Source organism: Primulina eburnea, chromosome 16, assembly GCF_022965805.1.
Source record: "Primulina eburnea isolate SZY01 chromosome 16, ASM2296580v1, whole genome shotgun sequence".
In the NCBI taxonomy this organism is placed as follows: domain Eukaryota; kingdom Viridiplantae; phylum Streptophyta; class Magnoliopsida; order Lamiales; family Gesneriaceae; genus Primulina; species Primulina eburnea.
The window spans coordinates 20,083,140-20,091,438 of record NC_133116.1 but is presented as its reverse complement, the minus strand read 5'-3'; positions in this window follow the sequence as shown (position 1 = coordinate 20,091,438).

Below are 8,299 nucleotides of genomic sequence, written 5' to 3'. Positions count from 1 at the left end.
CTACTAAAATTGTAAATCCGTGGTCTATGCTATTCGATCCTATTGTCAATTATTCTATCGAAATCATTAAGAACATGAAATAATCAAAGGAAGTTAGCTAGACTTCAATTGAAATGAGAAAGCACAAAAGCATAAACAAATCACTCATAAAGACGTCGATAAATAATGTTAAACAACGAGTACGGGGTAGGATCCCCTCAAATCCCAACAAATATAGAGTTTAGCCAACAAAATTCATAATAAAAATCAACAATCTATGCAAGAAATAAAACACTGAATATGAAAATACTAAAATATGACGACGGATGAAGGCTGCGACGCTTGGAATTCTCGAGTTCTTCGAAAGTCTCTCTTGCTACTAGCCTTCCTCCCAAGAAAAGTGATGGAAAATATCAGAATCGTCTCCAAAACGGCGCCTCTCTCGTGTATTAGGTTATGGTGTAAGATAGAGTCCACAAAACTTGGAAACAAATCTTCTCGGATTGCGTCGCTCGCTAGGGCGGTCAAGATTGTCCGCTGGGGCGAGTGATTCTCGAATTAAAATTCCTGGCCGTGTCTTTGGTCTCGTTGGGGCGGTCACTTTTGACCGCCCTAGCGAGAGCTTTGCGCAAAATATTCTCGTTCACATCGATGGATTCGCTGGGGCGGTCACTTTTGACCGCCCTAGCGAAGGACTCGCGCAGAAACTCCTCGGCTGGGCCAATATGCTCGCTGGTGACCGCCCTAGCGAGACCTCTTCGATGCTATGCAAATAAAATCCCACTTTTTGGTCCACTTCCTACAAAACCACCACAAAATACACGAGATCAGCCAAATGCTAAATAATGCTAAATGAATGCTAAATTAAACTAAACAAACTAATATGATGCATGAATGCGACTCAAAACCAACACTAAAAACACGTAAAAACGAGTCCTATCAACCCCCTCATACTAACCTTTTGCTCGCCCTCGAGTAAAATAGGTTAAAGCACGAGATACTAAACAAACTCAACAAAAACAAACAAACTCAAACAAGAAAAACCAACACAAGTAAATGTCAATGGTGAGTCGACAACGGTTATGTTCATGCCTCAGTTTACTTTCCCACTACCAATCATAGTCAAGTCAAATCGCAAACGAATACTCATTTCTCATCTACACATCAATATCAACACTAGTTTGAACGTGTGTGTGTGTCGTGATGGGTCTAGTCATTCGTACGTCAAATAGATCAATTATCAAATCATGCGAGTCACTTAATTAGCACTTCAATACAAGTCTCACTAGCATGCATTCCCGTATCCATTTATCACTAGCCATAAAGTGAACTTTATTCAACTTTTAAGAGCAGATAGGGGTGTCGAAAGGAAGGGAAATAAGCTCAAGTGGCTAAAAAGTTGGGAGTACACCGATCATTTTCATTGTGCAATCGTCAAGACTTTTGCGTCTGACTTTCCTCGTCTCCTTACATCTCCAACTTTTAGCCTAGGAATAGAATTTCATTCCTTTTATTTAGGCTCCCCCTCACCTTACATCTCCTTATTTTCTTTTCTTCCTTTTTTTTTTGAATGCACAATTTTCACACATGTACTCCCTAGGCTAAGAATGATATCACTTTGGATTATAGCCGGTTGGGAGTTTGATCTTTTAATTAGTGCATTGGAGAGGAGGTACAAGTAAAGTTCAAGGCAAATCAACTTTTCTCAATCAAGGTCACTATTAGCGACTTATTTTCACGGGTTTGCATGCTAAATCAACTCATAAATGGTGCCTTTCAAGTTAACGAAACAAAATTTTCAAATTTCACCATTATTCCTACAAAATCCTAGTCCCCACGCAAATGAGCTCAAAAGTTCAAATTTTGTACCAAACTTTATGCTTCAACAATTAAGAGTACCGTTCACGAAGTGACCCAATCAACATTTTTGTAAACTATCAATTCAAGATCATCATTGGCTTATAAACTATGTCTTCTCACCATAAACGACACCAACTAAAAGAAATGCAACGAAACTTAAAGAAATGCAATGAACTAAAACAAATAGCTAAACAACCAAAACAAACTACCCACCCCCTCATACTAGAGTTGTGCCATGTCCTCATAGCACAAAACGAAACAAAGACTAAAAACAAACATAAAAACGCATGAATGCAAATGCAAGGACTGAAATAAGCAAACAAATAAAAAAAGAAAGGGGAAACAGTAAACTCCCCTGATCAGAAGTCCTCCTCCTCGTCATGCTCAGGTGGTCGGACTCCCTCGTCAGCTGGTGGCGGCATAGGATAATGGTACTGGAACTGGAAGGGTGGCGGGTATGCGGGTACAGGAGGCCGGCCGGATGTGTCGATGCCCAAATGCGTGGAGATCCCCTGTACCAAGTACTCGACGTTCTGAATATGAGCTTGATTCACGGCCTGATACTCAGTCTGATATGTGGCCCAAGCGCCCAATTCGTTGATGCGATCTCGCATGGCACGGCGGCGTGGCTGCGGAGGTGGCGGTGCATGTAATAACGCCGGAGGTGGGTGAGCGGCGCCCCCATACTCGAAAAACACATCCTCGGGCAGCTCTGCCTGCCTCTTCTCCCTCTTGGATCGATAGAGAGCGTCATCAATGGCTCTCATCGGTGGTAGCCACTCATCATCATCAGCAAATATCACCCCCGCTCGGGCACATAACTCAGTCACGATCGTCGGAGCTGGACACGTGCAAGTTCGGACGGTCCGAAGTGTATGTTCGGTGGATCCGAACATGAGCTGTCAAGAGCTGATGGACACGTAAGAGTTCGGACGTTCCGAAGAGGGTTCGGACGATCCGAACATGGCCTATAAATAGTGGTCGGATTTCCTCATTTTGACTCGCCAATTCAGAGAATTCCATAGCATTTCAGTCGTTTCTGACAGGTTCTAGTCTTGTTCCGAGATTTGGGCACTAGCGGGGAGCTGCTGGTCTTGTAGCAGAGCTGTGCTCTAGTTGGGAGCTAGCGGCATCAGCGGGCTAGCGACGGACGAAGGTTTGGAATTTTATCAGTATTTATCTCAGGATTATCTAGTTAAGTCTGGTAGATAAGTTTAGTGATGGTTTTCACTTGATGCGTAGGCTTGTTCTAGACCTGTTGTCTGGTTGTTCCAGTGGATTAGGATTGCTGTGTTAGAGGTACGAAAGTACTATCCGAGATATCCTGGTTGAGTATACATTCATATATGTGTTGCATAATTATGTGGTGCATTGATATATGTCATTTGATGCATGCTATTATGTCACGTTTATTACTGCACGTTGCATTTCACGTTGAGCCATATCTCCTTCGAGATAGCCTTTACTGTTGAGCTGTATCTCTTTCGAGATAAGCTATATCTTGGGGCCGCTCAGCCCTGTCTTGTGGACGCATGGACACCGAGAGTACACAGTGGCCGACGGGTCGGGAGGGCTTCGGTGGTCCGGGACATTTTAGGTCCACGTCTGTCTTGTAGTGGATGCAGTGACCCAGAGGTGTACCGCGCGGCACTATCCACTTGGCGCCTCTAGACTGAGCATTTTGAGATCCTTTGTGATTCCTGTTTCTTGACTACCCCGGTATCATGATCATAGCATGTGCATTTCATATAGGTCTGTATACTCATACTTTTGTACTGGGCGTTCTCATCGCTCACGTCCTCGGTTTTGTTTATTCTTGGACACCCCATTCCCACGGGGCTCGTCGGAAACTAAAACGCCAAATTGCTGCTGTTTATGCACATGTTGAGCTGTCCAAAGATGAGTCTGCCCACATCAATCGCCATCCCCGTGTGGATGGCCTACAGAAACAACCGCCCGCTCACGCTGGACATCACTCGTATCCGGACCGGCATCAATCTCTTAGTATAGAAATGCATACCACATCGCCGCCTCCACTCTCAAAAAATTTTTCAAGAAAAACCGTATACGTCCCCGGTTGTTTCCACGTGGTGCCCGGATAACAGAGTGTGTGTATAATCGAATCATAATCCGGGTTAAGTACCCACGCCTGAAACTCAGAGTCATCCACCGACGGTAAACCCAGCAAGTCATTGATAGTTCTCGAATCATATGGGACTCGACGCCCCCGCACAGATGCCTTATGCTCACTCCCCTCCGGAGCATTCGCATAGAATTCACGCACAACCGGAATCACCGCGGCATTCGGTTGTGCTAAAAAATTACTCCACCCTCGTCCCTCTACTAATACGTCCGGAAAATAACGAAGAGCAGATGTAGTAAATCCTCGCTCAGGGATTGGTTTTCGATGTAGTTTAGCATGCTCAAACCGCTCCCGAGCTTTCTCATTAACAAAATTAGACGGAGTCGAACGAGAACTAGAGGCACCGTGAGTTACCTTAGACCGTTTAGGTGCCATGTCGAGATGGGAGTGCAAAGAGTTTGAAGTCGCCGGAAAATTTTCGAAGTTCGCCGGAGAAGCTCTCCGGAATCCTTGGAAGATGACCGGAGTAGAAGAAATTGTAGTGTAAACGCGTCCCGGTGGAGTGTAGCGTCCAAGATCAAGTCTTTTCCCTGAAAAGATCACAAAATAAGAAGAATTGAGCTTAAAAGAAGGAGGAGGCGCCGATTATTGGAGAGGAAAGGGGTAGGGTTCGAAGTGGGGAAGAAAGGGGAGAAAATTTTTTTTTATAGTCTGCGCGACTCGCTAGGGCGGTCAAAAGTGTCCGCCCTAGCGAGTGGTTTGCGGTGACCAATTATTTTTTATACGCGTGCTCGCTGGGGCGGTCAGTTTTGACCGCCCTAGCGAGGGGTTCTCGCCAAGACAAATTTAAAAAATATGAGTGCTCGCGGGGGCGGTCAAAAGTGACCGCCCTAGCGAGGTATATTCGGTGAAAAAATTTTTTAAAAACAAACGACGCCTCGCTGGGGCGGTCAAAAATAACCGCTCTAGCGAGGTATATTCGGTGAAAACATTTTTTTAAAAAAACGACGCCTCACTGGGGCGGTCAAAAATAACCGCCCTAGCGAGGTATATTCGGTGAAAAAAAAATTTTTAAAAACGATGGCTCGTTGGGGCGGTCGGTTTTGACCGCCTTAGCGAGATACTCTCGAAAAAAAAAATAAATAAAAACAATGAATGCCATGCCATGCAACTACCTAAATACAAATGATGCGAATGCTAAAAAAAAAATCTAATTAAAATGAAAATAAGGAGTAGAGGTAGTTCTCAATTTATAGTCTAGAGCTCGACTTTTCACCCATGTCCTCAACGACTGTCATGGAGCCGAGTGACTCCAATTTGTGGCTCAATTGTGCCACCAATATAGTGCTTTAATCTTTGGGCGTTCACAGTAAACGTCCCTTCCTTGCCATCATGCAACACCACTGCACCTGATGGGAACACCTCGGCTATGATGAATGGTCCTGACCATCTGGACTTCAGCTTGCCCGGAAAAAGTCGTAAGCGAGAGTTGTATAACAACACTGCTTCACCCACTTTGAATTCTCTTCTTACAATGTGTTTATCATGGGCTCTTTTGGTGCGTTCCTTGTAAGATAGGGCAAGATCATAAGCTGTACCTCGGAACTCATCCAACTGACTCAACTGCAGCAATCGTTTCTCACCTGCAAGAGCAAAATCAAAGTTTAGTGCCTTGGTCGCCCAATATGCTCTATGCTCTAATTCTACGGGTAGATGACATGCTTTACCAAAAAGTAACCTATATGGTGTAGTGCCTATAGGTGTTTTGAACGCAGTACGATAAGCCCACAAAGCATCATCTAACCGAATGGACCAGTCCTTTCGATTCACATTAACCGTCTTTTCTAAAATCCTCTTAATCTCTCGATTGGACACTTCAACTTGTCCACTAGTTTGGGGATGGTATGGAGTGGAAACTTTGTGGGTGACACCATATTTGCCCAACAGTTTATCAAAAATTTTATTGCAAAATTGGGTGCCACCATCACTTATGATTGCACGCGGTGTACCAAATCGATTAAAAATGTGTTTCTTTAAAAATTTTAACACCACTTGTGCATCATTCGTGGCACAAGTCTCTGCCTCCACCCATTTCGACACATACTCCACTGCCACCAAAATAAATTTCTTTCCAAAAGAAGCAGAAAAAGGACCCATAAAATCAATCCCCCACACATCAAATATTTCACACTCAATAATATTATTCAAAGGCATCTTATGACGGTTGGAAATATTACCTGTGCGTTGGCATCTATCACAATTGAGAACATACAAACGAGCATCCTTAAAAAGAGTTGGCCAATAGAAGCCACATTCAAGTACCTTAGATGCCGTCTGTATGGGTCCAAAGTGACCACCTACCTCACGGTCATGGCAGTGGTTCAGAATTTGACTGGTTTCCTCCTCCTGCTACACATCTCCTTATCATGGCATCTGCACAGATTTTAAACAAAAACGGTTCCTCCCAAAAATAATATTTCACGTCAGAAAAGAATTTCTTTCTTTGGTGAAATGATAAATTTGGGGGGGGTGTGCCGGTGACAAGAAAATTGGCAAAATTGGCATACCAAGGGCACGCATTCACCTCAAACAATTGCTCATCAGGGAACCAGTCATCTATATCAGCATCAACGCCATTAATTCTAACATCCTCAAGCCTAGACAGATGATCAGCAACCACATTTTCTACACCCTTTTTATCTCGAATCTCGAGATCAAATTCTTGCAATAGTAAAATCCACCTAATTAACCTAGGTTTTGCATCTTTCTTAGCAAGCAAGTATTTTAGGGCAGAATGATCTGTATACACAATCACTTTAGACAGAACAAGATATGAATGAAATTTCTCGAAAGCAAATACTATAGCAAGTAATTCCTTTTCAGTAGTAGCGTAATTCAATTGAGCATCATTTAAAGTCTTACTTGCGTAGTAGATGGTATGAAATACCTTGTTCTTCCTTTGACCCAGCACCGCACCAACAGCTGTATCACTAGCATCGCACATCACCTCAAACGGTAGCTCCCAATCAGGGGCAGTCAGAACAGGTGCTGTCACCAAACTCTCCTTGAGTATCTCGAATGCCTGCAGACAAGTAGAATCAAAATTAAACTCAACATCTTTCATCAATAGAGAGGACAAGGGCTTAGCGATTTTAGAAAAATCTTTAATGAAACGCCTATAAAAACCAGCATGCCCCAAGAAACTGCGGACTCCCTTGATTGATGACGGAGGTGGTAGATTTTTTATTACTTCCACCTTGGCTTTGTCGACCTCCATTCCATTTTCTGACACCTTGTGCCCTAACACAATCCCCTCTTGCACCATGAAATGACACTTCTCCCAATTTAACACCAAATTGCTCTCTTCACATCTAATAAGCACCAAGTTCAAATTTTCTAGACATTCATTAAACGAAGAGCCAAAAATAGAGAAGTCATCCATAAAAACTTCAAGAAAATTCTCAATCATGTCATGAAAAATAGCGGTCATGCATCTTTGAAATGTAGCAGGTGCATTGCATAGACCAAAGGGCATACGTCTAAACGCAAAAGTACCATAAGGGCAAGTGAAAGTAGTTTTCTCTTGGTCCTCAGGTGCAATTGTGATTTGATTGTATCCCGAATACCCATCCAAAAAACAGTAAAATTCATGACCGGCTAATCGTTCAATCATTTGATCAATAAATGGCAGGGGGAAGTGATCTTTACGGGTTGCATCATTTAATTTCCTATAATCCATGCACACACGCCAACCCGTAACAGTTCTAGTGGGAATCAACTCATTTTTTTCATTGGTAATAACAGTAATCCCACCATTTTTAGGCACACATTGCACAGGACTTACCCACGCACTATCAGAGATAGGATAGATAATACCTGCATCCAGAAGTTTGATCGTTTCAGCTTTTACGACCTCCTGCATCTTTGGATTGAGTCTCCTTTGAGGTTGTGCTAGGGGTGAGTATTTATCCTCCATCAGAATTTTGTGCATGCAGATCGAAGGACTTATCCCCTTGATGTCCGCAACTTTCCAAGCGAATGCTCCTCTATGCTCCTTAAGGACTTCTAAGAGCTTACTCTCCATATCATCTGTCAAAGAAGAAGAAATAATAACAGGCAGTTTATTATTTTCTCCTAGATATACGTACTTGAGATGTGGAGGTAGTGGTTTGAGCTCCAAAGTAGGTGGCTCCTCTAGGCTCGACTTTTGAGGCATTAAATCTTTTCTGTCTCCCAATTCCTCTAGTCGAAGCCTCACTTGCTTTCTCCAAGGTGGAATGGCATTCAAGTGAGCTACCATCTCCATCTTTTCCTCGTCTAACTCGTCCTCCTGCTTTTCCGTAGTGAGAGTGGCCTCCAATGGCTCTTGCAATCCAT